The sequence below is a fragment of the Hibiscus syriacus genome, unplaced genomic scaffold, assembly GCF_006381635.1.
Source record: "Hibiscus syriacus cultivar Baekdansim isolate YM2019G1 unplaced genomic scaffold, ASM638163v2 tig00110174_pilon, whole genome shotgun sequence".
Lineage (NCBI taxonomy): Eukaryota > Viridiplantae > Streptophyta > Magnoliopsida > Malvales > Malvaceae > Hibiscus > Hibiscus syriacus.
In genome coordinates this window covers 3,809,757-3,824,869 of record NW_024062612.1, presented here as the reverse complement: position 1 = coordinate 3,824,869, position 15,113 = coordinate 3,809,757, and the positions used below count along the sequence as shown (strand labels likewise).

The following is a 15,113-nucleotide window of genomic DNA, read 5'->3' as shown; positions in this document are numbered from 1 at the left end:
CAACTGCTTGATATATTTGAAAGGCCCTTTGCAAGGGATAAAATATCAGTGCCTACTTGTTGAAGTTTTCTCCACACCTATACAGGAGGTATTTAGATTAAGAGAAATATATAAGTAATGACAGGAAAAAAAAACTGAATCCGTTGGGAGAAACAACTATTTTCATTGTTTTTGGGTACTTAGCCATTTTCCTCGATATCATCATAAGAAAGATATAACAATAAAGCACATAATTTAACCATTGACTTAGATGGGAACGCCTCTAAATTGAAGCTGCTAGCACAGAGTAAATTTAATGTTCCCCTATTTCATTATATGTGTTCCTTTGGTCATCTTCTGAAACTTTCAACAACCATTTTTATGGAAAATAAAATACATTCCAAACTCTTCAATTAAAGCACAAATATATATTGGTTTCAGGGAAAGGAAATAAGGCAGTCAACGTGATGATTTTTACATTTTAGTCAAACTCCATTCAAACAATGAATGTAAATAAAAATGGTTAAATAAATTACCTGCTGAATATCTGATGCGAAAAGCATAGGTGAACCCTCATAAACTCCACCTTTCATCCTTGAGTTTATTAGGCTTAAGTGCAAAAGGCTGTCAAGCTTAATCCCTTGGAAATTGTCAATTAGAAGCTTATACAGATACGTGAACTTTTCAGAAATTAAAACATCAAAGAAAACACGGTGACACATCTCAGTAGTTGTTTCAGTATTTGATTCCTTACAAGATCCATTAGATATAACATCCAACATCCCCTCAGCTGTATGCTGGGTTCCATTAGTCTACCAAGCTTGTGGGGAGCATTTGTGTTTATCTTCATGAGAGGTATCAGACTCCTGTAGAAGAATCATAAAAAATCATTTTCAACATATCATGAACGCAATCGAAAAGAAAAAAAGCCACTGAAAGACATGATAGACCATATGAAGTTTGGATAACAACACAAACCTTATTATCACATTAAGACAATTTCTTGATGAAATAAGGGTTTATTTTGTTTTCCCAACTAACTTACACCGAACTAACTTACACCGGTGTAAATAAGTTCTAATAATATTTTTTTATTTCAAGTATTTGACACGTTAAATAGGAAAGCTTGAGGGAAAAATAACTAACTTACACCCATGTTTATTAGGCTTAAGTGCAAAAGGCTGTCAAGCTTAATCCCTTGGAAATTGTCAATTAGAAGCTTATACAGATACATGAACTTTTCAGAAATTAAAACATCAAAGAAAACACGGTGACACATCTCAGTAGTTGTTTCAGTATTTGATTCCTTACAAGATCCATTAGATATAACATCCAACATCTCCTCAGCTGTATGCTGGGTTCCATTAGTCTGCCAAGCTTGTGGAGAGCATTTGTGTTTATCTTCATGAGAGGTATCAGACTCATGTAGAAGAATCATAAAAAATCATTTTCAACATATCATGAACGAAATCGAAAAGAAAAAAAAGCCACTGAAAAACATGATAGACCATATGAAGTTTGGATAACATCACAAACCTTATTGTCACATTAAGACAATTTCTTGATGAAATAAGGGTTTATTTTGTTTTCCCAACTAACTTACACCGAACTAACTTACACCAGTGTAAATAAGTTCTAATAATATTTTTTTATTTCAAGTATTTGACACGTTAAACAGGAAAGCTTGAGGGAAAAATAACTAACTTACACCCATGTTAATACGTTAATAATATTTTTATCATAAATAAACTAAGTAATGAGTAATATTATTTGTTGTATTTGATATTTATAATGAATAATTTCTGAAAAATTTATCAAACAGAAAATTATTGACACAATATCATCAAACACCAAAAAATGATTTATGGATATTGTTTTCCAGAAAATGTAATTCATTTTACAGAAATCATTTTCCGAAATATGTTTTCAGTGAAACAAACAGACCGTAAAAGTGCATTCAGAAACAACATTTCCAATATATCATAAAGGAAATCGAAAAGTAAAAGACCACAAGAAAACATCATAGACCATATAGAGTTTGGATAACAGCCAAAACCTTAACTGTCACATTACAAATATTTTCTTGATGAAATAAAAGTGCATCTTGAATGCAACTTTGTATACCACCTTCATCACCACTTCCTTGGTAGACGATAATTCAAATCTTTTAAAGAATCACGATGATCTGTCAAAGGATGAGTGACCTGGTCACAAAGTAATTGCACAGCGATTTAGAGTGGTTCGACTTTCTCAACCAAAGTCTACGTCCACTACCTTAGCTATCCACACTAAGGATTTTCCACAAATTCACTAATTTGTCTTTCTTTTGAGGACAAAGAGTAACCTTACAAACCCTCAAGAATTATACCCCAAATTCTTGAGAACACTCTCTCCCAAAGAGAACAATACAAATTTGCAAACTTACAAGGAAATCCTCACAAGGTAGATTGTTTGCACAATTCTAGAACAAAGAAAAGAACACTCAAGAATGAATACAATTGAGCACAATAAGTGTTTTTGAAAGCAAAATGAATATTGAATGAAAAAATAGGCTTGAAATGCTCAAACTTGAGGTTTGATGCTTTCTCTTTGATTCTCTCTTGATTCTAGTTGCTTGATGTTTCTTGTTATTGATCAATGGCTTCTAAGCTTGTTTAAATACACCTTGAATGACTTCTGAAGTAAAAACAATTAATACAACAGCTTGGAGCGTGGGGGGAATCGGTACCCCCTCATGGGGAATCGGTTCCCTAAGTGTAAAATTCAAATATTTCGACCGTTGAACAGTAGAGGAATCGATACCCCGGGGGGAATCGGTTCCCTCCGAGCATACTGGAATTTCTCGGAGCCAAACCATTCAGGGGGAATCAGTACCCCCTTGGGGGGGAATCGGTTCCCTCTGGACAAACTGTAATTTTTGGCTTTGAAACGGTTCGAAATACTTTGTAAAATTGTTTTGAAATTATTTTAATATTAAAACTTAATTTTACACTTTAGTAAGGATTTAAAATGAACTTTGAAATACTTTGAGTAATATTTTGATATTCGATTTAATATATCGAATATGCTTAGAAAAATCTTTTTCAAAATTAAAATTCTTTTAATTTAATTTTTTATATCAAAACATAAAAATATTTTCAACAATCTCCCCTTTTTGATATAACAAAACATTTTAAGATTTTCTAATTTCAAAATGAATTTTGATTTTGAAAAATACTACCCCCTTACTTTAACACTGTCTCCCCTTTTTTGTTAAATCAAAAAGACCCTATAAAAACGTTTTAAACAAGAGTTTTGAAAAACGTAAGCCAATTGATTTATTAATATAAAGCTTAAGCTGCTAAGATCACAATCAAAAGATAGGTTAGCCATTAGTTTCATAATCAATATTCATAAACATGTAATGGATAATTGGTCATATATGTCTAAAGATGCAAAATAAACACGAAATCCAAATCAAATGTATTAAACATAAGTTTGAACAACCAAAAATAAACAATCCAAAAGCATTCAAAAATGTTTTAACAATAATGCAAATATCCAAGTTCAATTCAAACAAGCAAAGCAAAGATCAAAGTTCAAGCATCCGTAGGAGGATCGGGAGGTGGGAAATGAGCTCGCATAGCTGCCATTTCATGAGTGAGTGCATTAATACGAGCGTTGGTTGCTTCATTGTTTGCATGCATCTCCCGGAGAATTTCCAATTGTTGAGCTTCCATAGTCGATAAGTGAGATTCTATGGAAGTGAAGCGAGAATCCAATGATGCGTAACGGAAATAAAATGTCTCCATAAATGATTGAAAATATAGAGGCACATGATCTTCTTGTTGAGCTTGTTCCTCGTGCTGTTCCGGCTCATCGTCGACATCGTCAATATCTTACATTAATTGTTCAAGCTCGGGATTGTCGTCAGCTTCTGGTGGAGCTTGAGAAGAACTAGCTCCCGGAGTATTTTCAGAAGATCGAACCCATTCACCGGTTTCCTTATTCTTTATCCATCCCGCTCTCGTTAAGGAAAGAAGATTAATTTGTTTCTTGAGAGGAAAGACGTCATCTAGACCAACCCTAAGCCCGACTTTAGAAAATAGATTACTCAGAATGCAACCGTAAACTAGAGATGAACATAGTTTTTTATTTGGAACAAGATTTACGATTTCAACAATTTCAGTAAAAATAATCTGAGGTAGGTTTATTTTAATATTGTTTTGGAAAAAATGTAACCACCAAAGATCCAAGGCTCTAAGAGTTGAGTAACGACCTCCAGATGGTCGAAACCACCAAGAAATCATTAGATGAAGAAAACGATCATGAAGATCTAAAACACTCGCACTATCCCTTCTTTTATAACGAGAACCTAAAAACTATTTTTCATTTGATATACCATCATTATCTAATCCTAATTCATTAGCTATGTAATCCGAGTCAAGATGGAAGAATTGTCCTAGGAGATAAGAACGAACTGCTATGGTTTTGGTTTGAGCTCGGTTTTTAACACACACGGCATTAGAATAGAATATGTGAACAAGTTGATGGTAAACTATAGGTTCAAGGTCACAAAGTTTATCAAATTTCCACTCTTGTAAAAGAGGAAGATATCTAAAATCGATATATGTCATAGCTTGAAGAGAAGGGATACATTCTTCTCTAATTTTGTAAGAGTCAAAATATTGATAATACCAAAAATGATGATTTCTAGGACCAGGATGATTGAAGTACGAGTTTTGGATAGTCATATTAGGATCAACAGGATTAGGAATAGGAATTTTAGGAATAAGAGGAGGATTTGGTTGTTGGTTTGAACGACTAGATGAACACCTAGCACGTTTAGGATTTGATATGGTTTAAGAAAATCGGAATAGAATGAATAACCTGCAATTATAAAACACATGTATGCAATGTAATCAATCCCAAAACTCAATTGAGTCCTCAATATTTCAAGGTTCTCTAAACTAATCCTAATGGGCAAAGTTTTTGAAAAACTTATTGAAAAATGAGGTTTTGAAAATCAATATATGTATAGTTTTCATAACAACAACATAATTCAATCAAAACACAATAATTTGAAAAACAATTTTTTTTATTTCGAAAATTTCATAGAATTTTGGAAAATTCTTGTGTTTTTGATGAAAGTAGTTGTAAAATCTAGTTTCTAATCACTAAAAAATCAATGCCTGATCACTTTTTCTATCTAGAACTAATTGAAACTAGTCCTATGTTCAAAATCAATGAAATAGAGAGTTTAGAAAAATTTACCTTGAAAGATGAGATTGAGTGGATTTTGATGTTGTTTGCATGATTTTAATGATGCTAGCAGGTTTAGGATTTGAAAAATGATGAAATTCTGACTAGAAATATATTTTATGAAGCAAAGAGGAATAGGGAGAGAGAGGAGAAGAACACGGCATGAAGAGGAAGGGAGGGTTTTAGCAAAAAATTGGGTTCTGCTCGTGTTAAAAACCAGAATCCCAGGGGAGTATCGATTCTCTCTGCCCTATAATTAAAAAAATCTGTATTTTAAACACTCAAAATGCTAAATTAATCTTCTCTAGTGGTATTGGTAACTCATATATCAAAAACTAATTATGTTCAATCAATCAAATTAATCCTTAAACTACATTTGAACATAAAGTTAATTTTTCATCAAGAATCATAAACTCCCCCTAACTAATAGCAATGAATGTAATCAAAAATTACTATTATAAGCATTTTTCATTTATTCTTTAAAATGCCAAAATTATTTTAAACACTTAGTGAAGATAGGTCAGTTAAACCTAATTCTCTCATAAGTGTCCAAAAACGTTCATTGTCTAAAGGTTTTGTAAAGATATCCTCTAATTGATGCAAAGTATCAACAAATTCTAGAACTACATATTCCTTAGTGACATGGTCTCTAATGAAGTGATGTCTTATTTCAATATGCTTAGTTCTAGAGTGTTGGATGGGATTTTTAGTGAGACAAATAGCACTAGTATTGTCACACTTGATAGGAATGGTACCTACTTCAATTCCATAATCAAAAAGTTATTGTTTCATCCATAAAATTTGTGCACAATAACTACTAGCTGAAATGTATTCGGCTTCAGTGGTAGATAATGCAACATAATTTTGTTTCTTTGAAAACCAAGAAAGCAGCATATTTCCAAGGAATTGGCAAGTACCGTAGGTGTTTTTTCTATCTAATTTACATCCTCCATAATCCGCATCAGAAAAGGCATGCAAGCTAAAGCTAGAGTCTCTAGGATACCAAAGTCCTAAACTAGGAGTGTCCTTAAGGTATCTAAAGATTCTCTTAACAGCTAGTAAATGTGATTCCTTAGGACATGATTGAAATCTAGCACATAAGCAAACACTAAACATAATGTCTAGTCTACTTGCAGTTAGATAGAGCAAAGAACTAATCATTCACGTATATAATTTAACATCCACACATTTACCTCTTTCATCCAAGTCAAGCTTTGTAGAAGAGCTCATTGGAGTGTCATGAGGTTTCCTATTTTCCAGTCCAAACTTCTTGAGCATATCTTTGACGTACTTAGCTTGATTGATGAAGATGTTATCTTTTCTTTGCTTGATTTGGAGTCCCAAGAAAAATGAGAGCTCCCCCATCATGTTCATTTCGAATTCGCTTTGCATTAGCTTAGAAAATTCTTGGCAAAGAACATCATTAGTAGAACCAAATATTATATCATCAACATAAATTTGAACTACTAATAAATCTTTACCTTTATGCTTTAAAAACAATGTAGTGTCAACCTTCCCTTTTGAAAAACCTTTTTCAATTAAAAAGTTTGACAATCTTTCATACCAAGCTCTAGGAGCTTGTTTTAAACCATAAAGTGCTTTTGTCAATTTAAGAATATGATCCAGAAATTTTGAATCTTCAAAACCTGGAGGTTGTTCGACATACACTTCTTCTTTTATAAAACTATTTAAAAATGCACTTTTAATATCCATTTGATATAGTTTAAATTCATAAAAACATGCAAATGCTAATAACATTCTAATTGCTTCCATCCTAGCTACGGGAGCGTATGTTTCATCATAGTCTATGCCCTCTTCTTGAGTATACCCTTGAGCAACAAGTCTAGCCTTGTTTCTCACTATATTACCACTCTCATCAAGCTTATTCCTAAATACCCATCTAGTACCTACAGTAGATTTATTACTAGGCCTTTCAACTAATGTCCATACTTTACTTCTCTCAAATTGATTTAACTCTTCTTGCATAGCCATAATCCAATGTTCATCATTTAATGCTTCTTTAATGTTCTTAGGCTCTATGCATGAAATAAATGCAACATAATTACAAATATTTCTAAGAGAAGATCGAGTTGTTACCCCTTTGGATGGATCACCTATAATCTCACCATCCTTGATATAGTTGTACTCTCTTGGATAAGATACTTCCCTTTCTTCAATGGTTGGATTCTCGAGAGGATCATGAGTTTTCTTATCTTTCCTTTCTTCCTTTGATGATGATTCTCCAACGTTATGTCTAACATCATTTGTATTTATAATACCTACATCATCATTAACACAAGAATCCTTCCTCGAAAGGAGATTATCATCGAAAATAACATGTATAGACTCTTCTACAACTAAAGTTCTTTTATTAAATACTCGATAAGCTTTAGAATTTAAGGAATAACCCAGAAAAATTCTTTCATCACTTTTAGCATCAAATTTGCCAAGGTTTTCTTTATCATTGTTTAAAACAAAACATTTACATCCAAAAGGATAAAAATAGCTAATGTTAGGCTTTTTATTTTTAAAAATTTTATATGGAGTATTCTTTAAAATTGGCCTAATCATTACTCGATTTATAACATAACAAGCGATATTTGTGGCTTCCGCCCAAAAATATTTTGGCAAATTATTTTCACAAAGCATGGTTCTAGTCATTTCTTCTAAAGTTCGATTTTTCCTCTCAACAACTCCATTTTGTTGAGGGGTTCTAGGTGCTGAAATATTATGGCTAATACCATTAGAATTACAAAACTCATTAAATCCAAGATTTTCAAATTCAGTGCCATAATCACTTCTAATACTAGTGATAGAGTAACCTTTTTCGTTTTGGATTACTTTTGAAAATGTGATGAAATTTTCTAATGCTTCATCTTTAGTACTTAAGAATAGAACCCAAGTATATCTAGAATAGTCATCTACCAAGACAAATGCATATTGTTTTCCACCCAAGCTAGTAGTCATAGTTGGCCCAAAAAGATCTATATGGATCAATTGTAATACTCTACTAGTTGACACATCATTAATGGATTTAAAAGAAACTCACTTTTGTTTTCCTTTAGCACAAGCATCACATATTTTATCATTATCAAATTTTAGTTTAGGCAGCCCTCGAACCAATTCTCCTTGAACTAACCGTTGTAAAACACTCATGTTAGCATGTCCTAGTCTCCTATGCCATAACCAACTATCATGCTCATCCTTAGAAACTAGGCATAAATTAGTCATTTCTATAGAGTCTAAATGCACCATGTATATGTTTCCTATTCTATGACCAACAAGCATAATCCTATTAGATGCAATGTCAATGACTTTACAACCATTAGTTTCAAATATGACATTGAATCCCTTATCACATAATTGACTAATACTCAATAAATTATGCTTTAATCCATTCACATATAACACATTTTTAATTTGTATGGAAGAGGTATTACCTATTGTACCTATACCTTTAATGTGAACATTGAATTATCACCAAAAGTCACTTCTCCTCCATTTTTTGGCGTTAAGCTCTATGAACCAGTTTTTGTCCTCGGTCATGTGTATCGAGCATCTACTATCAAGGTACCATGAATTTGGATTTGTTTCTCGTGCCTTGTAGCAATGCTCATTTTCCTACAAACATAGATTAATTTCTAATTATTGGTACCCAAATTCTTTTGGGTCCATATTCATTAGTTTCTAAAATCCTTGTCCCATTTGGTATTCATTTATGAAGGACATCCTTATCTTTAGTAGTAATGAATTCTTTAGGAACCCATATACTTCTAACAATTTTACCATTCAAGGTTCATTGAGGACTTCTATGATTGTAGCTTCTAAAACTTTTCTTAACAAAGTTGGATTTTGAATTCTCACCTTTTTCAAAACTTTTTGTTCCAACCTTATTAAAAGAAGTTTTAAGATCATCAATCTTCTTTTGATGATCTTCATGAACTTTTGAAAGTAATTTATGCAAATCAGTATTTTTCTTTTCAAAATCATTAATTTTGATTTGCAATTCTTTGATCTTACTTTCAAGCTCATTGTTGGTTTTGGATATAAGACTATTTTCGTTTTTCAATTTTGAAATGTCATTTTTGTATTTTGAAAATAGAGTCTTATAATCCGAAGCCAACCCATTATAATCCTCTAACAACTCATCATAAGATAATTCATCCAAATCGAATGAGTTAGAGGTTACCTTAGAATCTTCCCCGATAGCCATCAAGCACAAGTTTGCAACTTCTTGTTCCTCTTCATCGGAACCTTCTTCATCGCTCCATGTAGCTACATGAGCCTTGTGCTTCTTTTTGGATTGACCCTTTTTCTTCAATTGTGGGCAATCATATTTGACATGCCCCGGCTTTTTGCATTCATAGCAAATGATCGGGTCTTTCTCCTTCGATTCAGTTTTGAAGCCTTCATGACGTTTGAATTTTCTTCCTCGGTTGGACATCATCAACTTTCTGAATCGTTTGGAAAATAATGCCATTTCCTTGTCGTCATCATCGTCATTCGAATCACTCTCATATTTTGTGGATTTGAGAGCAACTCCAATGTTTTTCTTCTTCTCCTTCTCCTTTGGTGTCTCATCAATCTTATCGAGATTGATTGTTGTCTTCTTTGATTGCCACGATTTTGGAAGGGAGTAGACCAACCTCACAAGCTTTTCATTTGAAATGATCTCTCCATATGATTTGAGACCATTGACAATCGTTGAAAATTTATCCGTCATAGCTTTGATATCTTTATTTGGTTTCATCCTAAAATTTTCATAGTTATGCGTTAGAATACTAATTTTAGATTTCTTTACCTCATCGGTACCTTCATGAGTGACTTGTCCCATATTTCTTTGGCGGTTGTACAAGATGAAACTCTTCCGTATTCATCTGGTCCAAGAGCACAAAATATGATATGGATGACTTTGGAGTTGAGCTGGAACATTCTTGTCTCTCCTTCACTCCACAATCTTGGATGAGTGAGAGGCTTGATGTATCATTCTTCTACGACATTCCATGCTCCCATGTCACTTGCTTGAATGAAGTAAATCATCCTATTTTTCCAATAGGCATAGTTAGCTCTATTGAAGAAATGAGGCTTGTTGACGGGCATCGAATCGAGACCGGAGTCAAAATTTGAAGTGGAGGCCATTGATGACTTTGATTATCGATGTAACTCTTCCCGAATCGACTCAAGAGGTGATTAAACCTTCAAATGAGTTAGGCTATGATGCCAATTATTGAGTTAATCGATCAATGGAATCAGACAAGAGGGGGTGAATTGGCAATAAAAATTTTGGTGGAAACTTTTGTAGAAAATTGAAAGTAATTGCACATCGATTTAGAGTGGTTCGACTTTCTCAACCAAAGTCTACGTCCACTACCTTAGCTATCCACACTAAGGATTTTCCACAAATTCACTAATTTGTGTTTCTTTTGAGGACAAAGAGTAACCTTACAAACCTTCAAGAATTATACCCTAAATTCTTAAGAACACTCTCTCCCAAAGAGAACAATACAAATTTGCAAACTTACAAGGAAATCCTGACAAGGTAGATTGTTTGCACAATTCTAGAACAAAGAAAAGAACACTCAAGAATGAATACAATTGAGCACAATAAGTGTTCTTGAAAGCAAAATGAATATTGAATGAAAAAATAGGCTTGAAATGCTCAAACTTGAGGTTTGATGCTTTCTCTTTGATTCTCTCTTGATTCTAGTTGCTTGATGTTTCTTGTTATTGATCAATGGCTTCTAAGCTTGTTTAAATACACCTTGAATGACTTCTGAAGTAAAAACAATTAATACAACAGCTTGGAGCGTGGGGGGAATCGGTACCCCCTCATGGGGAATCGGTTCCCTAAGTGTAAAATTCAAATATTTCGACCGTTGAACAGTAGAGGAATCGATACCCCGGGGGGAATCGGTTCCCTCTGAGCATACTGGAATTTCTCGGAGCTAAACCATTCAGGGTGGAATCAGTACCCCTTGAGTGGGAATCGGTTCCCTCTGGACAAACTGTAATTTTTGGCTTTGAAACGGTTCGAAATACTTTGTAAAATTATTTTGAAATTATTTTAATATCAAAACTTAATTTTACACTTTAGTAAGAATTTAAAATGAACTTTGAAATACTTTGAGTAATATTTGGATATTCGATTTAATATATCGAATATGCTTAGAAAAATCTTTTTCAAAATTAAAATTCTTTTAATTTAATTTGTTATATCGAAACATCAAAACGTTTTGAACAAATCTGCTTTGCAGTGCCCAGATCCTTCATAGCAAACTACTTCGACAATTTTTGCTTCAAGTTTATAATCTCTTGCATGTCTGATCCTGCAACGAGCATGTCATCAACGTACAACAATAAAATAATGAAGCTATTATCAAACCTCTTGATGTAGCAACAATGATCTACTTGGCATCTGGTAAAACCACTGCTACTCATGAAACTATCGAACTTCTTGAACCACTGTCTAGGAGCTTGTTTTAAACCATACAAGCTCTTCTTCAACCTGCATACCAGGTTTGTCTTGCTTGCCTCTATGAAGCCTTCTGGTTACCTCATATAGATTTCTTCCTTCAAATCACCATGAAGGAAAATCGTCTTCACATATAATTGCTCAAGATGTAGATTCTCTGCATCTATAATTTTCAACACCAGTCTGATTATAGACAGTTTCACGACTGGAGAGAAAATTTCATTGTAGTCAATATATTCTTTTTGCTGAAAACCTTTGACAACCAATCTTGCTTTGTAGCGTTTGCTCCCATCATACTCTTCTTTGATCCTATAAATCCACTTGTTATGGAGTGCTTTTTTGTCTGGTGGTAATTCAGCTAATTCCTACGTCTGATTTGACATAAGCGAGTCCATCTCATCTTTTATGGAAAACTCCCATTTGATTGAATCCTCCACCTGCATTTCTTCATCATAGCACTCTGGTTCACCATTGTCAGTCCACAACAAGTAGTGCAAAGAATACAAATAACGCTGGGTTGGTTTAGGAATTCTGGAAGAGCGTCTCAATTCTGGTGTGGGTGGTTCTTCTTGAACTGCTTCAGGATTGATATGAAAATCATTTCCAGAAATCTCCTCAAACTCAACAAATTCCTTTGTTTCAGCTTTGGTATTGGAGCTACTTGATTCTATGGTTGCCCTATCTTTGTACATCACATTCTCATTGAAAATGACATCTCTGCTTCTGATGATCTTCCGATTTTCATAGTCCCAAAACCGGTAACCGAACTCATCACCGTCATAACCAACAAAGGCACATTTGTTGGACTTAGCATCAAGTTTACTTCTTTCAGCTGAGTCTATGTGTACATAAGAAATACAACCAAACACTCTTAAGTGTGAAAGGTTTATTTCTTTCTTGCTCCAAACTTCCTCTGGTATTTTTCCATCCAAAGGAACTGAGGGCCCACGGTTAATCAGGTAAGTTGCAGTGTTGATAGCTTCAACCCATAGAAATTTGGGCAATCCAACATGTATCCTCATGCTTCTGGCACGTTCATTCAGAGTTCTATTCATGCGCTCTGCTACGCCATTCTGTTGCGGTGTCATGGGAACTGTTGTCTCTATCTTGATCCCATTGTTTGCGCATAAATGTATGAATCTACTATTTTTGTACTCTCCTCCATTGTTAGACCTCAACCGCTTGACTTTCAAACCAGTCTCATTTTTCACTATGGCCTTCCATTTTTTGAAGGTATCAAAGACTTCTGATTTCTTCTTCAAAAAATAAACTCACACCTTCCTTGTTGAATCATCGATGAAGGTGACATAATATAATGAGCCTGCAAGAGATGGAACTGGAGATGGTCCCCATACATCAGTATGAACCAACTCTAACTTTTCTGCCTTGGGTGTCTTGTCAATCTTTGCAAAACTGACTTTCTTTTATTTTCCAAAGATGCAATCTTCACATATTCCGACACCTACATTATTTAGATCAGGCAGTTTCCCTTTTGACAAAAGTGTCTTCATCCCTTTCTCGCTCATATGACCAAGCCTTTGGTGCCATATGTTTGATTTTCCATTAGCATCTGCTGCAGCAATGATATTCTCTAAATTTGAGGTTACATAGAGAGTACCAGTCTTCTTACCACGAGCAATGACGAGTGTTCCTTTGGTAATCTTCCATTCACAGCCTGAAAAGGTTGCACTATAACCTTCTCCATCAAGCTGTCCTACAGAAATCAAATTTCTTTTGAGGCCAGGAATATGTCTCACTTCTTTCAGCATCCAGGTGGTCTAGTTTGGCAGCTTTAATCGGATGTCTCATTTTCCAACGATCTTCAAGGTTTCATCATCAGCTAGATGAACCTTCCCAAAATCACCACTGACATAGTTCTCCATGATTTCTTGGCATGGGGTGGAGTGGAAAGATGCCCCTGAATCCAAGATCCATAATTCAACAGGGCTGTTGACGCATAGAATCATGGCATCACCTGTCTCATCTGTCATGTTGGCTTCATGTGCGCCGGTATCTTTCTTCAATGCTCGACAATCTTTTTTAAAGTGACACTTCTTGCCACAATTATAACAGGTAAAATCTTTCTTTCCCGTTCTTGATTTTCCCCTTCTGGATTTGGATCTGCCACGATTTGAATTTCTTTATGAAGTTCTCCATCTAGACTCCATGTGCAAGGCTGAGGAGGTTGATGCTTCACCCGATTCTCTTTGTCAAATTTCTTCGCTCAATACCAGATCTCGAACATCGTCGAATTTCAATTTACTGTTTCCCGACGAACTGCTAACTGTTGTAACAGTAGCATTCCAACTGTCTGGTAGAGATGATAAGAGAATTGAAGCTCAAACTTCATCATCGAATTCAATTTCCACGGAACTCAACTGGGTTGTGATAGTGTTGAGTTCATTTAGGTGTTGAGCCACTGATGCCCCTTATGCCATCCGTAAATTGAATAATCGCCTCATCAAGTGAACTTTGTTTGAGGCCGATGACTTCTCATACATAGTTGAGAGAGCCGTCATAAGACCCGCCGTGGTCTTTTCCTTTGCTATGTTGAAAGCAACATTGTGGGATAACGTTAGTCGGATAATTCCGAGGGCTTGTCTGTCGAGAAGAGCTCAGTCTTCATTCTTCATGCCCTCTGGTTGCTTTCCTGAGAGAGGTTGATATAAATATTTCTGGTACAGAAAATCTTCAATATGTATTTTCCAGAAGCCAAAGTCTGCACCATCAAACTTTTTAATTTTCACATTCCCTTTGTCTGCAGCCATCGCTCCCACTCGAATCTGGCTTCGTTTGGATTGTTTCTGACAATTCTTGCGAACCACCGTGTATTAGAACACCTCCATCGACAAATTCGTATCGCCGAAAATATTTTTGCTATTCACGAAATTTACTATTCACATGAATAGTAACCTCACAAAAAATTGACAAGATTCACAATCAAAAGCTCTGATTACCAGGTGTTGGGAAATAAACGAGAACAACTAATTTCCCTATAACCAGATTAGTGAGAATGTGAAATAAAAGCAGAAAAATAATACCCGAAATTGATAACCGAATTCAACCAATTTTGCTTACGTCTCCAGACTGTTGCAGATCTTTTACTAAGAGAGAAAATTTACAGGTGTTTACAAAACACTCACTGCTCACAAGAAAACTCTCTAGTATTGGGAGAAAGAAATGATTTGGGATGATTTTGAAGCTAAATGAGCTAGGGTATTTATAGTTGAAGCTTAGGGACTAATCTTTGAAAATACCCTAAAGTTCAATGACTCAATTTTGTAATTATCCCTATTACACACAAAATAATAAAAAATTCAGCAGCCCCATTTTTTTTTCAAACAGCCCATGTGCTTTTTAATTTCCAACACATTAAGCCAAAGTAGTTATTTGCGTTAAACTTTACAACATATATTATATT

The 15,113-nt window shown here is 34.5% G+C and overlaps 1 long non-coding RNA gene across 1 annotated transcript; it reads right to left on the bottom strand.

Annotated features, from left to right (window-relative positions):
- Positions 1–3: 3 nt before the first annotated feature.
- On the bottom strand, positions 4–2,139 carry LOC120216956. The gene is made up of 3 exons (XR_005525111.1): positions 2,036–2,139; positions 516–845; positions 4–77 (listed from the first exon to the last, which is right to left on the bottom strand). It is a non-coding gene; the product is annotated as an uncharacterized LOC120216956 (long non-coding RNA).
- Positions 2,140–15,113: the final 12,974 nt, after the last annotated feature.